General features: G+C 34.1%; 1 protein-coding gene across 1 annotated transcript in view; it reads right to left on the bottom strand.

Moving 5' to 3' along the window:
* LOC106874346 (uncharacterized) overlaps window positions 1-7,500 on the bottom strand; it is a 96,595-nt gene that overhangs the window by 73,105 nt on the left and 15,990 nt on the right. The gene's annotated exons all lie outside the window — the stretch shown is intronic.

Raw genomic sequence — 7,500 nt, 5'->3', positions numbered from 1 at the left:
CTCATCTCACGATCTCAGATTTTGTACCACGCTTTGAAATCTCATATTACGTTTTATACATACATATATACGTACGTACGTACGTGTGTGTGTGTGTGTGTGTGTGTGTGTGTGTGTGTGTGTGTGTGTGTGTGTGTGTGTGTGTGTTTGGGTATTTTTATCAGTTTGGAATTTGCAAAATTTTTCGCTCCGAATGACCTGCTGTAGAATTTAGTACTCAGAAAAGTGGAAGAAGGGAAGGAAGAGGTCGAGACGGAAGAAGTAGAGGCGAAGCAGATGAAGAAGAAAGAGGAAGAAAAGAATAAAGAAAGAAAGAAGGCAAGGAACGCGTTGCAAGTGTTAAACGTGGGTGGAGCTGGGAGTAAAAATTGTTATGCAACAAAATTTTTTAATAACCCCGAATGGATGCAAAAATACGAATCGGATAATTTAATATGGAACGCAATATATTATACTTTCAGCGAAGAATACGCGTGCGAATAAAAGTTTATGGATGTATATATATATATATATATATATATATATATATGTTCATATTAAATGTGAAGAAATAGATATGGACACTTTATGTATGTATGTATGTATGTATGTATGTATGTATGTATGTATCAATCTATCAATACATATATATTTATATACACATATATACATACCTATAAATATGTGTATGTGTATTTACATATATATGTCCGTGTGTATTTATATACACATATACACACGCATATATACATGCATACATACATTCGTACATACATTATATATATATATATATACATGTATATACAAATATATATATATATATATATATACATGTATATACAAATATATATATATATATATATATATATATATATATATATATATATATATACATGTATATACAAATATATATATATATATATATATATATATATATATATATATATATATATATATATGAACTGCTAGCATCTTTCAAATCACACACGCACATGTATATGTATGTGTGTGTAAACATATGTATGTAAGTATGTATATAAGTCTTTCACAGAAATATGCAAATGCTTATTATCCTATATGCACACTTACCGTAACCATAAACGCACAAACAGACAGAAATATTACACAGAAAAACGTACAACAGAACGATAAGATGATGGCTGAGTATAATATACGACATAAGGGACAGATATCGGGAACCTACTATGACACAGTTATCACCATCATCTGAAATTATTACAAAATTTATTACGTATGATATTATTCTATTCACTGTACATATCTTGGCATAATTATTAGCATTTGAACACTTGTGAATATATATGTTTAAATGTTTCACGATTTGTGTTTAGCCGTTTGTTAACTCCGCCTGGGCGAAGGCGGAGGTATTGTTTCAGTCATGTTTATTTGTTTGTCCGTGGACAAGATATCTAAAGAATCGCTGGATGAATTCGGATGAAACTTTCGGAGATATTTGGCTTCATGACTGGTATGAAATGATTAGATTTGGGGATCAATCTGGTACCGGACAAGGATTCTGGATAATTTTTCCTGTTTTTTTACTTATTTTTTGTGAGCAATCGGGTTCATTTTGATTAGCTTATAGTTGTTTCTGGTACAGGATACAGTGGACTCTTAGTTGAGTGCCTGAATAAGACCTCATAGCTCCTACCAGTCCACTCCATCTTATAGTAGAAACAGCTGTGAGTTAATGAACTTCATAAGATAATAATTTATTCCTTTGTCATCTCACTCTCTTATCATCGCTCTATATTTTTCTAATGTATTTTTCTAATGCCTCGTTCTGAAATATATTTGTTGAGTTCGACACCAAGTTTATTAGTCGTACAAGTTTGTGATATATGTATCATTAATATTATTATTATTATTATTATTATTATTATTATTATTATTATTGAGTGAGAGAGCAGTGCAAGCCATAAAAGTGACACTAGGGTAAAATATACGAAACCCAGTATATCCATCATGACTACCCGTCTGATACGGGTGCACCAGGTACATGCATCACAACCATTTGTGCGCGACATGGTAATCTCATATCAAGATAAACAGTGCATGACCTTGCAGGTGGGGCCCAGTTTGAATTTTCTTTAGGTCGAGTGACCCATCCCGCTCAAAAGGAACTTGAATAAGTTTTGTTTAAGGATGACGAACGGAACACCCAGGTTTCCAAAGGTGAATTATTCAAATCCCAAAGAATTCCTTTCAACACATGGCTATGATGCTTCCTCACTACTCCTGCTCGTGATCAGAGATGTACATATCATCAGCCATCAAGGGACATGCTCAACTTGTTATGGTCAAACAACTGAAAAGAAAATCTGAACAGAATATGCTGTGGCCCATCTTTTATTCCAAGACAAGACAATGTACATGATAACACTTCCAATCAGCTAAGATCAGAAGCCATGAGAGCCATTGTCTGGTACTGCATCAAGGCATTGGTACTGCTTCAGGGCAGAACCAATTATCATCATCATCGTTATCATCACTATCATCCTCGAAATCAACGTTGGCTCCTTCTGTAACTAATAAATGCATCGATCAGTTCTGATGAGGCCATAGGTACTGAAACAATCTTCAGATTTATACTCTGTAACTAAATGGCGAGCATAAAATATTCTGCTGTTTACTGCATCATGACCTATAAAATATGTGTGTGTGGATAATTATTCAATATATAAATGATATATGTAAACAATGTCATTTGATCGTGTATTATCAGTAATATTGCCTATTTATTGCATCCCATTTGTTATTAACAAAGACAACTAATTAATATAAAAATGTATCTGTGCGCGATTCTATCTGTGTGCGTTTCTATGCATATCTGGGTATATATATCTCTTTACCCCATTGCGTAGCTCTACGTTTGTGAGTCTATGTCTATGAGCGTACATGTGTGTGTGTGCGTGCGTGTGCATATATATATTTATATATACACAGATACGTATATATGTGTATGTATATATATGTATACGTGTATATGTATGTATATATATGCAGGCGAACGCGTATGTTTTTATGAGTGGTGTTATATGTGCGTATTTGTCTGGCATGTTCGTGTTTCTTTTGGAATTGTGTGTGTGTGTACTTCAGCAGTTGTGTGTCTACACATTCGTATAAACATTGATGTGTGCGTATATGCATCTGTGTCTATACGCATGTGCTATAAGTGCGGTTCGTAAATAAATTGCGAGTAATTTATAAAATAATTTCTATAGAAATAATAATTAAATATGTAAACAATGCACTGCGAAATGTATTCAGAGCAATAACCATTCTTTTATGCATGTATATATATATATATATATATATATATATATATATATATATATATATATATATATATATATACACATGTATATATATATATATATATATACGTGTATATGTATGCATATGTTTGAATATATGCATGTATATATGTATACATACACACACATATATATATATATATATATATATATATATGCTTATATGTATATGTATATTCTCTCTCTCTCTCTCTCTCTCTGTATGTATATATATATATATATATATATACATATATATATATATATATATATATATATATATATATATATAGGGTGGGGTACTTGTGTTAACTTGTGTTTATTTATCTGCACATGTGTAACTACGTATGAATGTGTGTGTGTGTGTGTGTGTGTATGTGGGTAGGGAGGTTTGCTCTATATAGGCATGTAGATATGTGTATAGGTATTCTCATTTACAGGTAACCATACAACATTATTGAAATGTCACGTTGATTATTATAAAGTCAATTTTATACACAACACGAACAGAATATATTGATAGCTTATGCGGTGGAGCCATAGCCTCACCTAATTCAATTAAAAGTCACTAATGTTTCCGTAATGCATCTGCCTTGCATACGTATCAACACACACACACACACACACACACACACACACACACACACACACACACACACACACACACACACACACACACACACACACACACACACACACACACACACACATGTATATATGTGTGCATATATATGTATGTGCATACGTATGTATATTTATATGATGTAATCTGCTTGCCACACCCACGACTACCACCTGGTATTTTGAGGTCTAAACAAAAAACGAAGAGTGTATATAGGCTAACATCCATCTTCCTGGTATTTGCTACAATCGTGTGTGTGTATACACAAATATATTCATATATATATATATATATATATATATATATACATGAACATGTATATGCATGTACCTATATACGTGTATATATATATGTATATATATATATATATATATATATATATATATATGAATGTGTAATGCATACACATTAAATTTGTGTCATTTCTACAGTACATTACTGTCACAATGTTATCAAATCAACTCTATTTAACATCAGAATCATTAATCAGTCCTCCTCCCGCCACCACCGTTTTTACATCACATCAACCGCCATCGTTTTCCCTCCTCACACCACCACCGTTTTTATACACTGATCATTATCTCACATCTCACCGCCGCCATCTTCGCATGACATCAACCACCATAGCGTTCCCTCCCTCACGCCACCAACAGACTGACAGAATCGTTAGATCATACGAGAGTCGAATGCCTCGATACATTTGTTCTGATTTTGATCGTTTGTGTCCTGAGCTCAAAACCTGCCAAGGTCAACCATTTCTTGCATCCTCTTAGGGTCGATAAAAAAAGTACCAGTCCAGGCTCAGATATGAGAACAGGAGACGAAGGCCATGAATAGAGAACACGACATGGGACAGCAAAATCGTCTTTGAAATCACTCAAGATGGATAGACAAACAGACAGGCATTCAGATAGATAGATAGATAGATAGATAGATAGATAGGGCTCGTCAGATTAAGCTTCTGGAGACACTTGTTTGATTCTGGCATTGTATTGATGTGAGAGCTGGACTCGAAGAACGAATGACACAGCCGAGCTGAGGGTCAGCTGGACAACCCATAGAAGAAACGAGTCAGTACATGAGAAAATGAGAATAGAAAGAGAATTATGGCATCTGTCAGGAAGGGAAAACTGCAGTATTTCGGGCATGTTATCAGGGACCTGAAAGCGCATGGCTCAGTGGTCAGCACGCTAGGCTCACAGTCATTAGGTAGTTAGTTCGAGTCCTGGACCGGGTTGGGTGTTGTGTTCTTAAGCAAGACACTTTATTTCACGTTGCCCCAGTTCACACAGCTGTAGAAACGAGTTGTAACGTCACAGGTGCCAAGCTGTATCGGCCCCTTTGCCTTTCTCTTGGATGACATTGGTGACGTGGAGGAGGGGGAGGCTGGTATGCATGGGCGACTGCTGGTCTTCCATAAGCAATCTTTCCCGGACCTGCGCCTCGGAGGGTAACTTTCTAGGTACAATTCCATGGTCTTTCATGACCGAAGGATGTCTTTACCCTTTTTTATGAGGGACAAGCACCCCGGTATCCACATCTTGGAAAGAAAAGTTAAACAAGGAAGAGAAGAAATAGATAAGTTAATGGCTGAACGACAACAAAGAATGGACGAGGAGGCATCTGATCGAATGGACAATCCTTGCCAAAGGCAGGAATCGGTGTAGAGCATTGTAGTGCTTCCCTCCGTGACCCTCAGCAACGAGGATGAGGTTCACCATCACCATGACCACCATATGGCTCCTCCACCACTACAATTATCATCACCTCCTCCCCCACTGCCAGTACATATATTCTTACATATATATATGTATGTGTATGTATACATAAATATATATCTACATATATGTATATATACACACATACACATGCGACATATATCTACATATACGCACATACACACAGGTGGACATACGTGTGTATAACTGTGTGCACAAACACACACACACACATATACAAATATATACATACGTACACGTATATATATATACATATATATATATATGTATGTATAGATATTTTATATATGCCAACGCATCTAACGATGATGAGTTGTCCCAGTAATTCGAAGGGTCAGCCTTGTCACATTCCGTGTCAAGCTGAATCTCCCTGAGAACTATGTTGAGGGTTATGCGTCTGTGGAGTGCTCAGCCACTTGCACATTAATTTCACGAGCAGACTATTCCGTTGATCGAATCAACTGGAACCCTCATCGTCGCAACCGACGGAGTGCCACAGATTTTATACATAACTATATATTTATTTATTAGAGTACAATATTCACAAACGTGCGAGTAGGCACAATTACATACAATCACACCATTCGCGCATACACAGATAACACACACACACACACACACACACACACTCACATAAACTCACATACAAACTCACACACATAAACATTCATGCACACACACACACACACACACACACACACACACACACACACAGAGATAAACGTAATGAATTGGTTGACGAGGTACAACAGCGGTTGAGATGTCAAATTTGACGGGTAAAACAACCAGCACAACAACAGAAATATAAACAACATTTGACAGCTCAGCAACAACAACAGCGATAATCATAACAATAGCAATAATAAGGATAAAAAAAGAAGAGCGACCACAAAAGTAGCAACAACAACAGTCAAACAAAAACAAAAACAACTGCAACAAAAAACACAACAATTGACAAACTCACCAATAAGAAAATTAATAACAAAAATAACAACAACTACAACATTAATAATAATAACAACAGCAGCAAAAATGACAAAAATAAGAATTACAACAACAATAGGAACGACTACTACGATAACGGTAACGACAACAATACGAAGAAGAAGAAGAATGACAGGAATAATGACAATAAGCTGAAGGAGAAAGGTGTGATGAGAGAAATTATGGAATTTCTGGAAATTTCTAGAATGTCCTGGTTCCGGTGTGACATAACTGCGTGGTTTTGGTGGCAATATTGATAACATATCACACACACACACACACACCACACACGCACGCACGCACGCACACATAATAATATTAGGGACAAAATTCAAAATTACAGGTAAAAACTCAATTAAAATCAATTTATAAAAAATTAAAATTAAATTGAGCTTTATAGATAAAATATATAGTTTAAAATATATATATATATATATATATATATATGTATATATGTATGTGTATATATGTATGTGTATATATGTATGTGTATATATGTATGTATATATATGTATGTATATATATGTATGTATATATATGTATGTATATATATGTATGTATATATATGTATGTATGTATATGTATGTATGTATATGTATGTATGTATGTATGTATATATATATATGTATGTATATATATATATGTATGTATATATATGTATGTATATATGTATATATATATATATATATATATATATGTATGTATATATATGTATGTATATATATGTATGTATATATATGTATGTATATATATGTATGTATATATATATGTAGGTATATATATGTATATATATATATATGTATGTATGTATATATATGTATGTATATATATGTATGTATATGCATGTGCCCAACCTATC

This window comes from Octopus bimaculoides, chromosome 20, assembly GCF_046866305.1.
Source record: "Octopus bimaculoides isolate indiv1 chromosome 20, ASM4686630v1, whole genome shotgun sequence".
Taxonomy (NCBI): Eukaryota; Metazoa; Mollusca; class Cephalopoda; order Octopoda; family Octopodidae; genus Octopus; species Octopus bimaculoides.
The sequence above is the reverse complement of the archived record's forward strand: the minus strand, read 5'-3'. Positions and strand labels throughout refer to the sequence as shown.